Raw genomic sequence first — 17,766 nt, 5'->3', positions numbered from 1 at the left:
TGATTTGAGCTCATAACCAGTGAAAGAGCCCTGACAGACACAGATGCAGCGAGTGGATTATATTGAGATTTCTGCAGTTTGATTAGCAGCTGGTACAGTTCCTCAGGCCATCACAACCCTTCAAACCAACTCCATGATGTACTGTGGAAAACTGAAGATGGGTGATCTGTGGAGTACAGTTTGAGACATTTCTTTGCTAATGGGGGAGGCACCAACACTGCGTCCTGTGCCCTGGTATCGGGAGATACCATCCTGGGGTTCAGCCCTCTGTTAGATTTTTAAATGCCAAATTGTTTGCCTCTCAATTGAGCTATTGAAGTTTCCTCAAAGATATTGGTAGCAATTTCTCAATGGCAGCATGTAATAAGACGCTTCACTCTTCTCTTTATGGCTTTCTGCCCCCACTGTCATCAGCAACCATCCACCCCCCACCCCCTCTGCCCCCACTGTCATCAGCAACCATCCACCCCCTCCGCCCCCACCACCCTTCTCACCAGCACCCCACCCCCTCCGCCCCCACCACCCCTCTCACCAGCACCCCGCCCCGTTCCCACAGTCAAAGTGTCCCTTAATTTATTTCATAAGAGTTAGTCACCCCGAAGGAAACTTGCTGTCTTTACCCAGCCTGGGCCTGTATGTGACTGCAGTCTCACATTAACACGGTTAACTGCTCTCTAAGTGACCTAGCAAGACACGCAGGCTCAGGAAGGCTGCCCATCACCCTTTTAGGGATGAGTAATAAATGTTGGTCTTGCCAGCAACATCCACAATCTGAGATTGAATTTTCAAAATGCAATTGTTATATGAGATTCCATAGTCAGGAGCAGAGACAGGCATTTCTGTAACTGTCATTGTGAGTCCTGCAAGGTATGTTGTCTCCTTCATGCCAGGGTAAAGGACATCACGGAGAGGGGGCAGAATATTCTGCAGGGGGATGACAGTGAGCCAGATGTTGTGGTACACGTACACAATGACAGAGAGGGCAGGCGTTGAGGTTCTACAGTCAGATTTTCAGGAGCTACGGAGAAAGTTAAAAAGGATGAACTCGAGGACAGTAACCTCAGGATTACCTCAGTGCTGCGCACTAGCCAGATTAGAAACAGAAAGATAGCGAGGGTCAATGTTGTGGCTTGAAGCAGGCGCAGAAGGGAGGGCTTCAGATTCTTGCGACATTGGGACCAGCCCTGGGGCCAGAGGCACCTATTTAAAAAGGACAGGTTGCACCCCAACAGGACTGGGACCAATGTGCTCGCAGTGAGGGTGGTTGGGTGGTTGGGGAGGGTTTAAGCTAAATTCGCAGGGGGATAGGCACCAGCATATGGAAGTAGAAAAGAGGAATAAGATGCATAAAGTTAGAATACTGGGCTGTGCATTAAGGAGAACGTTGCAGTCCTGGAAAGAGAGGATGTCCCAGAGGGTTCAGGGACAGAATCTATTTGGCTAGAGCTAGGGAATGAAAAAATGCAATTACGTTGCTCAGTGCATTCTATAGGTCACCAATTAGTGGGAAAGATGTAGAGGAGCAAATTTGCAAGGAAATTACAGGGAGATGCAAGAATTATAGAGTAGTTATAATGGAGACTTTAATTATCTGAATATAGATTGGGATAGTGATAGTGTAAAGGGAAGAGAGAGGCAAGAGATCCTAAAGTGTGTTAAGGAAAATTTTCTACAGTATGTTTCCAGTCACTGAGGAAGGAGGCAATACTAGAGCTGGTTCATGGGAATGAGGTGGGCCAAGTGGATCAAGTGTCAGTAGGGGAATGTTTATGGAACAATGATCATTGTATCATGAGGTTTCGGTTGGCTATGGAGAAGGACAAGGAGCAATCCAGAGTAAGAATAATTCACTGGCAGAAAGTCAACTTCAGTGGGGTGTGAATGGCCCAGATCAACTGGAATCAAGAGTTGGCAGACAAACTGTAACTGAACAATGAGCTGCCTTTAGAGAAGAGATAGTTCAGGCACAGACAGGGTATATTCCCAGGAGGTGGGAAGGTAGGGCAAACAAATCCAGAGCTCCCTGGATGACAAAAGAGATAGAGATTAAGATGAAGAAGAAAAAGTGTGCTTATGACAGATGTCAGGCAGACAATACAATCGAGAACCAGGCTGAATATAAAAGGTTCAGGGAAGTGAAAAAAACACAAAAGAGAAGCAAGGAGAGAGTATGAGAAGAGACTGGCAGCTAACACAAAAGGAAATCCAAAAGTCTTCTATAAGCATATATAATATTACTATGGGTGGTAAAAGGGGGAGTGGGGCTCATTAGGGACCAAAAAGGGGATTTACATATGGAGGCAGGGGGCATAGCTGAGGTATTAAATGAATACTTTGCATCTGTCTCTACCAAGGATGCAGATACTAACCAAGATCATGGTGAAAGAGGAGGTAGTTCAGACACTTGAAGGGTCTAAAATTGATAGGCATTTGATCGGCAGGCTGTACTTAAAGTTGATAAAGCACCAGGACTGTTTGGATCTAAGATACTGAGGGAAGTGAATGTAGAAATTGTGGAGGCACTGGCCATAATTTTGCAGTCTTCCTTAGACTCAAGGGTGGTCCCAGAGGATTGGGGAATTGCAAATGTTACACCCTTGTTCAAAAAAGAGGTGTAAAGATAAGCTCAGGAACTACAGGCCAGTCAGTTTAACCCATGTAGTGGGGAAGTTTTTAGGAATGATAATTTGGGGCACAATTAATAGTCAGTTGGGTAAATGTGGGTGAATTAAGAAAAGCCAGCATGGATTTGTTACGGGAAAATCGTGTTTAACTAATTTGCTTGAGTTTTTTGATGATGTAACAGAGAGGATTGATGAGGGTAATGCTGTTGATCAGGTGCACATGGACTTCCAGGTGGCATTTGATATAGGGCCGCACAACAAAGTTAGAGCTCATGGCATAAAGGGACAGTAGTAACATGGCTACAAAATTGGCTGAGTGACAGAAAACACAGAGTAACCATTAACAGTTGATCTTCAGATTGGAGGAAGGTTTGTAGTGGAGTTCCCCAGGGGTCAGTGTTAGGACTCTTGCTTTTCCTGATATATATTAATGACCTAGACCTTGTGTACAGGGCACTATTTCAAAATTTGGGAATATGAAATTTGGAAGCATTGAGAGTGAGAAGGATAGTGTAAAACTTCAAAAGGAAATGGATTGGTTGGTGGGATGGGTAGACAAGTGGCAGTTGAAATTCAATTTTTTTTCTTTATTCATTCACGAGATGTGGGCATCACTGGCAAGGCCAGCATTTGTTGCCCATGCCTAATTGCCCTTGAACTTAGTGGCTTTTTAGGCCATTTCATCGCTTTGGGTATGGAGTCACATGTAGGCCAAACCGGGTAAGGATGACCGATTTCTTTCCCTAAAAGACCAAATGAGGTTTTACGATGATCAAAAATAGATTAGTGGTCACCATTACTGAGACTAACTTTATATTCCAGGTTTATTAACATAATTCAAATTCCACCAGCTAGAATGTTGGGATTTGAACCCATGTCCCCGGACCATTAGCCTGGGTCTCTGTCCAGCAACATTACCACTACGCCGCCGTCTCCCCGTGTTGAGAAGTGTGAAGTGATGCATTTTGGTAGGAAGAAAACAGAAAGACAAAACTTTAAGAGAGTGCAGGAGCCGAAGGGCTCAGGTGTACATGTGCATAAATCATTGAAGGTGGGAGGTCAGGTTGAGAAAGTGGTTAAGAATAAAGCATAAGGCATCCTGGACTTTATCAATAGGGGCACAGAGTACAAAAGCAAGGAAGTTATATTAAATCTGTATAAAACATCATTACACCCTTGGTTCAAACATGGACAAAAAAGCTGAACTCCTGAGGTGAGGTGGGAGTGACTGCCCTTGACATCAAGGCAGCTTTTGACCGAGTGTGGCATCAAGGAGCCCTAGCAAAACTGGAGTCAGTGGGAATCAGGGGGAAAACTCTCCGCTGGTTGGAGTCATACCTAGCACAAAGGAAGATGGTTGTGGTTGTTGGAGGTCCATCATCTCGGTTCCAGGACATCACTGCAGGAGTTCCTCAGGATAGTGTCCTAGGCCCAACCATCTTCAGCTGCTTCATCAATGACCTTCCTTCCATGATAAGGTCAGAAATGGGGATGTTTGCTGATGGTTGCACGATGTTCAGCACCATTTGTGACTCCTCAGATTCTGAAGCAGTCCATGTCCAACTGTAGTAAGACCTGGACAATATCCAGGCTTGGGTTGACAAGTGGCAAGTAACATTCATGCCACACAAGTGTCAGGTAATGACTATCTCCAACAAGAGAGAATCTAACAATCACTCCTTGACATTCAATGGCCTTACTATCACTGAATCTCCCACTATCAACATCCATCAACATTGAACAGAAACTGAACTGGACTAGCCATATAAATACTGTGGCTACAAGAGCAGATCAAATGCTAGGAATCGTGCGACGAGTAACTCACCTCCTGACTCCCCAAAGCCAGTCCACCATTTACAAGGCACAAGTCAGGAGTGTGATGGAATACTCCCCACTTGCCTGGATGAGTGCAGCTCCCACAACACTCAAGAAGCTTGACACCATCCAGGTCAAAGCAGCCCACTTGATTGGCACCCCATCCACAAACATTCACTCCCTCCACCACCAACGCAGAGTAGCAGCAGTGTGTACCATCTACAAGATGCATTGCAGTAACTCACCAAGGCTCCTTAGGCAGCACCTTCCAAACCCATGACCACTACCACCTAGAAGGACAAGGGCAGCAGACACATGGGAACGCCACCACCTAGAGGTTCCCCTCCAAGTCACTCACCATCCTGACTTGGAAATATATCATCGTTCCTTCACTGTCGCTGGGTCAAAATCCTGGAACTCTCCTCCCTAACAGCATTGTGGGTGTACCTACACCACATGGACTGCAGCGGTTTAAGAAGGCAGCTCACCATCACCTTCTTAAGGGCAATTAGGGATGGGCAATAAATGCTGGCCTAGCCAGCGATGCCCACATCCTATGAATGAATAATTTTTAAAAATTAGTTCGGCCTCAACAGGGATTTTGCGTCCCGTTCTGGCGCCACACTTTAGGAAAGAAGGCATTAGAGAGGGTGCAGAAAAGATTCTTCATAATGGATCCAGAGATGAGGAACTTCAGTTCCATAGATTGGAGAAATTAGGACTGTTCTCCTCAGAAAATGAAACAGGAGCCAAGTAGGTAATTTGGTCCTTTGAGCCAGCTCCGCCATTCAATCATTCTCTATCTCAACACCATACTCCTGCTCTCTCCCCATACCCCTTGATGCTTTTAGAGTCTAGAAATCTATCAATTTCCTTCTTAAATATATTCAGTGACTTGGCCCCCACAGCCTCTGTGGTAGAGCATTCCACAGGTTCACCACCCTCGGAGTGAAGAAGTTTCTCCTCATCTCAGTCCTAAATGGTCTACCCTGTATCCTGAGACTGTGACCCCTTGTTCTAGACCCTCCAGCCAGAGGAAACATCATCCCTGCATCCAGTCTGTCCAGCCCTGTCAGAATTTCATATATTTCAATGAGATCTCCCCTCATTCTCCTAAACTCCAGTGAATACAGGCCTATTCGACCCAATCTCTCCTCGTACGACAATCCTGCCATCCCAGGAATCAGTCTGGCGAACCTTCACTGTGCTCCCTCTATGGCAAGTACATCCTTTCTTAGTTAAGGAGACCAAAACTGCACACAATATGCCAGGTGTGGCCTCACCAAGGCCCTGTACAGCTGCAGTAAGAGATCCTTGCTTCTATACTCAAGTCCCCTCACAATGAAAGCCAACATACCATTTGCCTTTTTAACTACTTTCTGCACCTGCATGCTTGCTTTCAGTGCTTGGTGTAAGAGGACACCCAGGTCCTTTTGTATATCAACATTTCCCAATCTATCACCATTTAAATAATCCTACCGAAGTAGATAACTTATACTTGTCACGTTATAATGCACCTGCCATCTATTTGACCACTGACTCAAATTGTGTAAATTGCCTTGAAGCCTCTTAACACCCTCCTCACCACTCACACTCCCACCGAGTTTTGTGTTGTCAGCAAACTTGGAAATATTACATTTGGTTCTCACATCCAAATCATGATATATATTGTGAATAGCTGGGGCCCAAGCACTGATCCCTGCGGTACCCTACTAGTCTCCGCCTGCCACTCCGAAAAAGACCCATTTCTTCCTAGTCTCTGTTTCCTATCTGCTAACCAATTCTCAAATCATGCAAATATATTACCCCCAATCCCATGTGGTTTAATTTACACACTAACCTCTTATGTGGGACTTTATCAAAAGCTTTCTGAAAATCCAAATACACCACATCCACTGGTTCTCCCTTATCTATTCTGCTAGTTACGTCCTCAAAAAGCTCCAGTATGTTTGTCAAACATGATTTCCCTTTCATTAATCCATGTTGATTTTGTCTAATCCCACTGATATTTTCTAAGTGTCCTGTTATCACCTCCTTTATAATAGTCTCTAGCATTTTCCCTAGTTACTTTGGTTAGGCTAACCGGTCTGTAATTCGCTGTTTTCTCTTTCCCTCCTTTTTTAAATAGCGGGGTTACATTTGCCACCCTCCAATCTGCCGGGACTGTTCCAGAATCTATAGAATTTTGGAAGATGACAACCAATACATCCAGTATTTCTATAGGCTTTGGGGATTTATCAGCTTTCAGTCCCATTTATTTTTCCAGCACTATTGTTTTAATTTCTTTCAATTCCTCCTTCTCACTAGACCCTTGGTTCCCTAGTGTTTCTGGGAAGTTATTTGTGTCGTCTTCTGTGAAGACAGAACTAAAGTAGTTATTTAATTGGAAGGGAAGCTTGAAAGGAGATTTGATAGAGGTATTCAAAGTCATGAGGGGTCTGGACAGAGTAGATAGAGAGAAACTGTTCCCAATGGTGGAAGGATCGAGAACAAGAGGGCATCGATTTAAGGTAATTGGCAAAAGAAGTGGTTAGGGTCTGGTACGCACTGCCTGGGAGTGCGGTGGAGGCAGGTTCAATCGAGGCAGTCAAGAGGGAATTGGATTATTATCTGAAAAGGAAGATTGTGCAGGGTCATGTGGAGGAGTGGCAGTAGGTAACTTGGTCCTTCAGAGAGCCAATGCGGACACGACGGGGTGAATGGCCTCCTTCGGTGTTGTAACAATTCTGTGATTTTGTGAAAACCCTGAGCTGCCTTCAGAACCCAGGTACCAGGGAATGTCGGTCTTCCTTAACTGGGTTTAATTCCTCTCATTGATTCTTATCTCTTGGGAGGTTGGTCATTGCCTTTGCACAAGGCCTCTGTTTGCTTTCTGTGTAACCATGACAACAACCGTCTCCGTTTCCAATGTTTCAAAGTCCCTGTCGATCTTTTAGCTTGTAAACATGTGCCCAGCTCTGGTGTCCTTCACATGGTTTTTGCGAAAGGCAAATCATGTTTACCAACTTATTGGAGTTTTTTGAAGGAGTCACATGTGCTGTGGATAAAGGGGAGCCAGTACTTAGATTTCCAGAAAGCATTTGATAAAGCGCCACATCAAAGGTTATTGCGGAAAATAAAAGCTCATGGTTTAGGAGGTAACGTATTGGCATGGATAGAAGATTGGCTGGCTAACAGGAAGCAAGGAGTAGGCATAAATGACTCTTTTTCTGGTTGGCAAGATGTGATAAGTGGTGTGCCAAAGGGATCAGTGCTGGGACCTCAACTGTTTACAATGTATATAAATGGCTTAGATGAAGGGAAATTTGCTGATGACACCAAGCTAGGTAGGAAAGTAAATTGTGAAGAGGACATAAGGCTACAAAGGGACGTAGATAGGTCAAGTGAGCTGGCAAATGGAGCATAATGTGAGCAAATGTGAAATTGTCCATTTTGGCAGGAAGAATAAAAAAGAAACTTCTTACTTAAATGGTGAGAGATGCGGAGCTCTGAGATGCAGAGGGATCTGGGTGTCCTAGCGCATGAATCACAAAAGGTTAGTATGCAGGTACAGGAGGTAATTAGAAAAGCTAATAGAATGTTATTGTTTATTGTGAGGGGAATTGATTACAAAAGTTGGGAGGTTATGCTTCTGTTGTACAAGGCATTGATAAGACCACATGTGGATTACTGTGTACAGTATTGGTCACCTTATTTAAGGAAAGATGTAAATGCGTTAGAAGCAGTTCAGTGAAGGTTTACTAGACTAAAACCAGGAATGGGTAGGTTGTCTTATGAGGAAAGGTTGGACAGGTTAGGCTTGTATCCAATGGAGTCTAGAAGAGTAAGGCAATTTAATTGAAACCTTTAAGATCCTGAGGTGTCTTGACAGGGTGGATGTGGGGAGTATGTTTCCTCTTGTGGAAGAATCTAGAACTAGGGGTAAAGGAAAAATACTTTGGATGCTGGAAATCTGAAACAAAAACAAAAAATGCTGGAAAAACTCAGCAGGTCTGACAGCATCTGGAGAGAAAGACAGAGTTAACGTTTCGAGTCCTTATGACTCTTCTTCAAAGCTAAAGGGAAGTAGAAATGTGATGAAATATATGCTGTTTAAGGGGGGTGGAATAGGTGAAGCTGGATAGAAGGCCAGCGAAGGAGAGATTGCAAAAGATGTCATGAACAAACGGTCAAAGGGGTGTTAATGGTGGTGGCACTGGCAGAAGGAGGTGCTAATGGTGACATTAAGAGTAGGAAGCAGAATGTGATAATGGCTGGACCAGGGTAAACACTCTGGAAAGAGTAACATGAGTAAGTGACAGATGGCCCTGGTGGGGGTGGCTGGGGTGGGGTGGGGTTGGCTCGAACTAGGGGTCACTGTTTAAAAATAAGAGGTCACTCATTTAAGACAAAAATGAGGAGAAATATTTCCTCTCTGAGGGTTGAGAGTCTTTGGAACCCTCTTCTTGAAAAAAGGGTGGTGGAAGCAGAGTCTTTGAACATTTTTGAGGCAGAGCTGGATCGATTCTTGATTAACAAGGGGGTGAAAGGTTATTGGGGGGTAGGCAGGAATGTGGAGTCGAGGTTGCATTCAGATCGAGCATTGAATGGGGGAGCAGGCTCGAAGGGCCGAGTGGCCTATGCCTACTCCTAATTCGTATGTATGTATCTCTCTTGCGCATTGAAAGATACTGGCCATGCACAGCAACAAAATTGTACAGGGAGTGTTGCCAGCAATCCCCTCACACTCTCTTCTCACAGCTACTGACCCCCTCCCCAGGAGCCTGGCTCCCCCCACCTGTACTCGCTAAATGTATCTGTCCTCAATGTGTGGCCATTAGTACTGAGTGTCATGTAGCTGTCCCAATCACTGCAAAGAAAGAGAACCGTAAGTATATCCCCACAGGTTTGCGCGCACACACACTCGGCAATGCATTCATGTATACATCTGTGCACATGCACTTCAACATATACGTCTAAACACACGCACATATTATTTGATAGGAGGCCCTGGAGGATGATCAGGAACGGGATGCCTGGCTGTTACTTTTTCACTAGCTAAACCAGGTTGACATGAGCCAATTGCAGCCCCTGGATTACTGCCACTGGCTGAGGATAAACATTGTGCCTGGAACCTGGTGGTTTGTTGGGGTCATTGGCACAGGATAGACCAGCCAAGTCATCAAGTTGCTCCCCATGTGTGTTTTGCTCTGCCAGGAATCCTTGCTGGCACTTGAAGGGTTAATAAATGTTCTGTGTTGCCATCCCCAGAGAATTGGAACAAAACGGGAGTTTAATTTGATGGCAGAATAATTAGAGGCTTGCTGGTTCAGCCAACTGGTGATGTGTAATCATAAGGAAACTGAAGTCTTGAAACCTTGTAACCTGTAGCTTATTTCAAAGTGTCTCAACTTCCGATGCTGAGTAAGAGTATGATTGGCATCAGTGGGGGAGGGGAGGAGGGGAAGGCGTATAGTCCTTCTCCGTGTTCTCGGGATCTTTTCCCATATTTGGAGAGCTGTGGTGAAGCAGCAGGCAATGGCAGGACGTTGGGAAGCCTGTCATTGATTTGCCTCCCCGTACAGTTTATAATTTAATCCAGATGGGCTTTTATTTTATTTGAGTCTTTATTTTGTGCTGGGCTGTTATTACTGAGGGCATGTAATGATTAAAAGGGATCTAAATTTTAAAATAGCCTGACTGCGTTACTTGAACTCTTTCAATGGATGACTCAAGGGGGCATCTCAGACCTCCGAGCCCGGACCATGCGACAAGCTGCTCTGTCACTCCGTGTCTGGGAATTTCCTGAGAGCAGCAACTCTGACCACAAAGAGAATAAAAGTTATTCAGATTGAGACGACATCCACACACTGAATTAAATGGAGGCTGCTGGACGAGTGCAGTGTGTGCAGGGCGGGGTCAGAGCTGCCAACTCTGGTGGGAGAGGAGCCCGGAGTTTTGGTGAAATGAGAATCTGATTGAGGAGTGGGGTGTGAGAGGCCAGGCCGGAGGAGGGGAGCGGCATGGGTGGGGAGATCAGGGGGTGGGGCAGGGCAGGGGAGGGGTATACAGGTGAATGTTGAAGATCCTATTCTAAGAGCAGGAAGTTTTCCAAAAATAGATTAAATGACCCAATGTCTCAGTGCTTTGTGGGATGCCTTGGTGTGGGATCCTGCTGTGCATTGCCTTAGTCTGGCGCATGGGATCTTGATGTACATGGTCTTGGTTTGCTGTGTGTGGAATCTTGTGCGTTGCCCTTGTCTGCAACATGTGAGATCTTGCTATGCGTTTGGGATCTTGCTGTGTGCTACCTTGGTGCTTTTGTTTGGAATCTTGCTGTGTATTGCCACGGCACATTGCATGTAGGATTTTGCTCTTGCTTGCCTCATTGCGTTTTGTGTGAGATCTTGCTGTGCACTGTCTCGGTTTGTTGTATATGGAGTCATATTGGTTTTGCCCAATTGTTATCAATAACTACAGTTTAAAAGTGAATCCTTACATTGTGAGACTCTGAATCAGACCAAGGATATGACTACACTTTCCTGCAGTGCCCTTCTCAACCTCTTTCTATTTCACTCACTGTATGTCCATTGAGAAGTTTTCTTCACACAGAGTTGTTGTAATCTGGGACACGCTGTCTGATAGGGTGGTGGGAACAGATTCAACAATAATTTTCAAAAGGGAATTGCATACATACTTGAAAAGGAGAAATTTGCAAGGCTATGGGAAAAGAGCAGGGGAAATGGAAGAACTTGAATAGCTCTTTCAAAGAGCCAGCACAAACAGGATGGGCTGAATGGCCTCACTCTAAACTGTAAGATTCTATGATCAGTGTGAGTCGCTCAGTCAGTGTAAATTTGAATTACGCTCAAGTCTTTTCCTTGGTTGAGTGCTGGCCACATGCTGTTTGATGGGTGCACACGGTCACTGAATTTTTTATTTGTTCATGGGATGTGGGTGTTGCTGGCAAAGCCAGGCATTTACTGCCCATCACTAATGGTGCAGCTTGGTGGCTCCTGTGTGCTGCGGTTACACAGCTAGTGATCGGTTAGGAAGCTGAGTCACTGCTGTTGTCTGATTGACAGCAGAATGTCTGCTCCCAGCTCCAACCCTGACAATCTCTTAAACAAAAACAAAAATACCTGAAAAAACTCAGCAGGTCTGACAGCATCTGCGGAGAGGAGCACAGTTAACGTTTCGAGTCCGTATGACTCTTCAATGTTCACACGGACTCGAAACGTTAACTGTGTTCCTCTCCGCAGATGCTGTCAGACCTGCTGAGTTTTTCCAGGTATTTTTGTTTTTGTTTTGGATTCCCAGCATCCGCAGTTTTTTTGCTTTTATCCTGACAATCTCTTCCTGGGTAAACATCAATTCTGCCTTCACGCTCTCTCTGTTGGTTCCTACTTTGGACAGTTGGGCTGTGCACCCGCTCCTGCTCTTTCTCCCACCTGTACCCACTCCCATTCCTGTGCCCACTGTCTCCCCCAGGATCAAATCTCTCAACTATCCTGACTCAGTGTGGGGGAGGGCCCCAATGCCAGCCAATCACCATTGTGGATTATGTTGAGTTTGTCTTGTTCATGATTGGCTATAGCAACAGCATGGATACAATGAATCACTTCCTGTATGAATAATGCCAACACACTGCCTCTGGGTGTCACCCCACCCCATTCCCCCCCAACCCCACCACCCCCACCAGTTCCTAGGACATTTCTGGCTGCTCAATGTCTATAGTTTTGGCCTGTTGTATTTATTAACCACCCCCCCCCCCTCCCCACATGGGGTCAGTTCCCCCATGGACACTGAGGCCAATTGTAGTGTTTCCATCCCACAGCCCAAGACTCGCTCACTCAGCAGAGAGCAGGAAACTGATTGGCCTGTTTGACTTTGGAGCCAGTCTCATTAAGGATTGGACGTTGGGGACATTCAGCAAGTGATGCTCCTCCTTGTGTCTCAGGGAGCTGAACCAGATGGAGTTTAGGTCTCACTGCAGGAACTCCCAGTGCCATTTGCTAACCCTCCTCTCATTCTCTTCTGCTTTTCCAAGCATGAGGCCTCAGAGCATTGCTGAGATGAGAAAGGAGGAGAGAGGGGGTGGGGGGAGAGAATTTAACAAGATAATGAAAAGAGAAGTGAAGTTATCTGTGTTATCATGGTGAGTTAATTATAAACCTTTCGCAATCATGAAAATGGGAATTTAAATCCCACAAGGCAATTTGAAAATTTGAATTCTGGAACCACAAAGCAGGAATCAATGAAAGTGACCATGAAGCTGTTGGATTGACTGGTTCACTGATCTTTAGGAAAGGAAATCTTCTGTCCTTCCCCAGTGTAACTCCAGTGCCACGCCACTGTGACTGACTCTTAATGTGTCCTCTGAAGTGGCCTAGCAAGCTACTTAGCTTTATCAAATCACCACCACCTTCTCTAGGTGACTAGGGATGGACAATTAAAGCCAGCCTTTCTGGCAAATCCCATATCTTGAGAATCAATGTTTTAAAAAAATGTTTGCCGTCCCACCCAGTTTCTTCCTCCCAGTTTGGCAGATAGCAGAGATACAGGGGTCTGAGTGCAGCTTGCAAACAGAGTGTGGCTTGAACTGAATGAGAAGCTAGGAGTTTAGTGATTGATCCTTAAGATTCATTTAATCACTTTCTAAAAATATTATTTTGTTTGCGTTGAGCATTTAACCGAAAGTTACTGTGTAAGCAAAGTTTCTTCCAGCCTTGGGCAGGAATAAACCAGCTCTACTGGAGAACGGCTATAATTAGTTAATTAGCCCAACCTGGTTTCTGTAACTGCAGCAGAACTGACTCCTCTGAGTTTCAGATAATATAAATACATGGGTCTGAATGCAGCTTGCAAACAGAGTGTGCCTTGAGCTGAGTAAGAAGCTAGGAGTTTGGTGAGTGAGGGAGTTCAGAGAAGTCGGTGCCCCTTTTTCTACCTTATTCACCTTCCAATTTTTGGTTCTTTCATCAGTGCAGTGGAAGAAGCTGATTGGTGAGTAACTGGCAAGTTATTCCATTTATAAATAGTTTGTAAAGTTGAGGTATGGCAGGGCAGCTAGGCTGAGTGGAATGTGCATCCTGTGGTATGTATGAAGTTGTGGACGCACCATATGTCCTAGGCAAACACATCTACAGTAAGTGTCATCCACTGCAAAAGCTTGAGCTCCGAGTTCCTGGACTCGAGTGGTGGCTAGAGTCACTGTTGTACATCCGCAAGCAGAGAACTACATGGATAGCACATTTAGGGAGGAGGTCACACCACAAGTTAGAAGCGTGCAGGCAGAGGGGGAATCGATGAGAACCAGGCAGGTAGTACAGTAATCCCCTGATTTGATCTCACTCACTAACCAGTTTTACACTTTGGACGCTGGTAAAGCGATGGTTCCACAGAGGAGCACAGCGAGATCAAGTCCATGACACCATGGGCGCCTCAGCTGCACAGGAGGGGAGAAAGTAGAGTGGAAGAGCAGTAGTGATAGGGGATTTGTTAGGGGAACAGGTAGGTGTTTCTGCAGCTGTAAATGTGAGTCCAGGATGGTGTGTCACCTCCCTGGCGCCAGGGTCAAGGATGTCACAGAGGGCATTCTTCTGGGGGAGGATGAACAACCAGAGGTTGTGGTAATGTTGGGCACAGTGTAAAGCAGGAAATTAGAGCTGCACTTAACATGGGTAGTACAGTAATAATGGGCAACTTCAATTTACATATAGACTGAGTAAACCTAATCAGCACTGTTGCTGTGGAGGATGAATTCCTGGAGTGTGTATAAGATGGGTTTCTGAGGAACCAGCTAGGGATTGGGCTATTTTAGATTTAGTGTTACTGAATAAAAGAGGGCGAATTAATAACCTTGTTGTAAAGGAGCCATTAGGAAATAGTGACCACAATATGATGGAATTTTACATTAAGTTTGAAGGTGATATAGTTCATTCTGAAACTAGGGTCCTAAATCTGAACGAAGGAAATTGTGACGGTAAAAGTGGCAAGTTGGCTATGGTGGATTGGGAAAATGGGAAATTGGGAAAATACACTGAAAGATTTGTCAGTAGGCAGGCAATGGCTAGTAGTTAAAGAAGTATTACATGGTCTACAACAAATATACATTCCTCCAAGACACAAAAACCCAACAGGAAAGGTGAATCAACCATGGCTATCAAAAGAAGCTGAAGATTGCATTAGATCAATGAAAGTGGCTTATAAGGTTGCCAGAAAAACTGGTAAACCCGAGGATTGGGAGCAATTTAGAATCCAGCAAAGGATGACCAAGAAACTGATAAAGAAAGGCGGACTGTAAAAGCTTCTTTAGGTATGTGAAAAGGAAAAGATTTGTAAGGACAAATGTGGGTCCATTACAGGCGGAGATAGGGGAATTTATAATGGAGAATAGGGAAATGGTGGAGAAACTAAACAGTTAATTTGTGTCTGTCTTCACAGAGGGAGATACAGAAAATCTCTCAGAAATACAAAGGAGCCAAGGGACTTGTGAAAATGAGGAACTGAAAGAAATTAGCAATAATAAAGAGGTAGTACTCGAAAAATTAATTGGATTGAAGGTTGATAAACCCCCTATATCTGATGAGCTACATCCCAGAGTGTTGAAGGAGGTGAATAGAGAGATGGTGGATGTATTGGTGGTTGTCTTTCAAAATTCTTTAGATTCTGGAAAGATTCCTGCAGACTGGAAAGTAGCAGATGTAACCCCACTATTTAAGAAGGGAGGGAGAAAGAAAACTGAGAATTACAGACCTGTTAGTTCAACATCAGTGGTAGGGAAAATGTTAGAATCCATTATAAAGGCTGTGATAATTGGACACTTAGAAAATAATGATATGATTGGGCAGAGTCAACATGGATTTATAAAAGGGAAATCATGTTTGACATGTCTGGAGCTTTTTGGATGTTACCTGTAGCATAGATAAAGGAGAACCAGTGGATGTGGTGGATTTGGATTTTCAGAAGGCTTTTGATAAGGCCCCACACAGGAGGTTAGTAAATAAAATTAGAGTGCAAGGGATTGGGGAAAATATACTAGTATGGATTGAGAATTGGTCAACAGATGGAAAGCAGAGAGTAGGAATAAAGGGATCATTCTCAGGATGACAGGCTGTTATTAGTTGGATGCCGCAAGGATCAGTGTTGGGGCCACAGCTGTTCACAATCTATATCAATGATTTGGGTGTGGGGACCAAATGTAATATTTCCAAATTTGCTGATGACACAAAATTAGGTGGGAATGTGAGTTGTGAGGAGGATGCAAGGAGGCTTCAAGGGGACTTGGACAGGCTAAGTGAATGGGCTAGAACATGGCAGATGGAATATAATGTGAATAAGTGTGAAGTTACCCACTTTGGTAGAAAAATCATAAAGGCAGAGTATTTCACAAATGGTGAGAGGTGGGGAAGTGTTGATGTCCAAAGGGACCTGGGTGTCCTTGTTCATGAGTCACTAAAAGTTAGATGCAAGTGCAGCATGCAACTCGGAAGGCAAATGGTTTATTTCCCTTCATCACAAGGGGATTTGAGTAAAGACGTCTTACTGCAATTGTATAGAACCTTGGTGAGACTGCATCTGGAGTATTGTGTACAGCCTTGGTCTCCTTAGACATAAAATTGGAACATTGATCTGACTGGATCTCCATTGGCAATCCAGAGAGTAAAAAATTGGATTAACTTCTCTACCACAACCTTAGCTGTAATTGTTCTCAAAGGGATAGCCTCTGGAAATCGAGTTGTCATATCCATAACAGTAAGGATATACTGGCTTTCGTTTTCGGTAATGGTCCCACACGGTCTACTAACACCCTACTGAATGGTTCCCCAAAAACTGGTATGGGAATTAAGGGTGCCGGTTTGATTGTAGATTGTGGTTTTCCCACCATCTGGCATGTATGACACGTTTTACAAAACTGCACCACGTCCTTGTGAAGACCAGTAAAACCGCCAGTTTATACGCGCGTGAGTTTTCAGTATCCCTACATGTCCTACCAAAGGAATTTCATGTACTATCCATAATATCTCTTTACGATATTTGGGTGGTGCCACTATCTGATGAACAATCATCCACTCAATATTGGTATAGTGTGGGAAAGTGGTGTGGAGCTGGATGATCAGTCATGATCTAATTGAGTGGTGGAGCAGGCTTGAAGGGCCAAATGGCCTACTCCTATTTCCTATGTTCCAGAATTAACAATGCCTGCTCCTGCCCATTCCCTCCCACCCTTTCCTTCCCCTAATTTGCTCCAGTCTCAACAAACAGCCAGCTGCCATGCTCACAGGATGCCATGTGGCCTTAACACCAGGCGCACTCGAACTGGTGAAACCATGTGATAGACTGAGGGGTTTTTGGAGCGGGAAACATTGTTGATGTTGTAGTTGCCATTGTTAATGGATTGACTGACGTTTCGCGAAACCAGTGGTGGGAGTCAGGTTGGAGGTGGGAAAGCCACCTGACAAAACCTCCTGAATACAGTCCAACCAGAGTTAACAACCTTAGTTTATACAGAGCCTTCAGGGGAAAGTAAGACATTGAGGCAAGGAGTAGCTAGAAGGAGAGGCAACCAAAAACTTTGTCAAAGGGACAGTTTGAAGGATAATGTTTAAGGAATGGAGGGGGTTGGGGAGGTTGAGTGTGGGGCCTAGGTGACTGATGGGATGGCTGCCATTGGTGGAATGAAGGGAGGAGATATGTTGGAGGAATAGGGAACTCAGTGATGGGTAGAGCTGGAGGGGGTTACAGAGATGTGGAAGAGGTGAGACTATGAAGGGTTTGAATGAGAATTTACCGGGTAAGACTCTTGAGCAGGACAGCCCAGGAGTGCAAGTGATGGCCCCAAAGGCCCAGGTAGGTACAGCACAGGCCAATGGGACCTCCAATATTTCTGATCCCTGACTCCAGGAGCAATGTTTCCTCTAATTTTGTCCATCCATTTGCGGAATGAATCTTATGTGCACCAATATAAAGGGCAGCACCATTAGAAACAAAAAGATACACTCTATTTAATATATATTTTTCATCAGTTACCATAGGTTTGGAGGAAGAAGAAAGACTCCCACCCGCAGTCATTGACACAGTCACATGCTAACCCACAAATTGCCAGATTTGCTGAGTTCAATTTTAAATTGACCAGGGTGGCATTTGAACTCATGACCTCTAGATTTCCGTTCTATAACCACTACGCTAGCATGGCCTCTGGAGGGCCATGGCCACTGGGCGACCATGAGTGAGAGAGGCATTTGTTAGTTTTGATATTGTAATTTAGTCATTTAACAGATGAAAAGTTGAGTTGGTGGCAATGGCTCAAGATGAAGATTATTTGTTTCAATTTGACGAACTCAAA

The 17,766-nt window shown here is 44.7% G+C and overlaps 1 protein-coding gene across 15 annotated transcripts in view; it reads left to right on the top strand.

The window, feature by feature from the left end:
• myo9bl (myosin IXb-like) overlaps positions 1–17,766 on the top strand; it is a 134,823-nt gene that overhangs the window by 38,840 nt on the left and 78,217 nt on the right. The window lies entirely within an intron of this gene.

This window comes from Cetorhinus maximus, chromosome 13 (assembly GCF_964194155.1).
Source record: "Cetorhinus maximus chromosome 13, sCetMax3.hap1.1, whole genome shotgun sequence".
Lineage (NCBI taxonomy): Eukaryota > Metazoa > Chordata > Chondrichthyes > Lamniformes > Cetorhinidae > Cetorhinus > Cetorhinus maximus.
The sequence above is the reverse complement of the archived record's forward strand: the minus strand, read 5'-3'. Positions and strand labels throughout refer to the sequence as shown.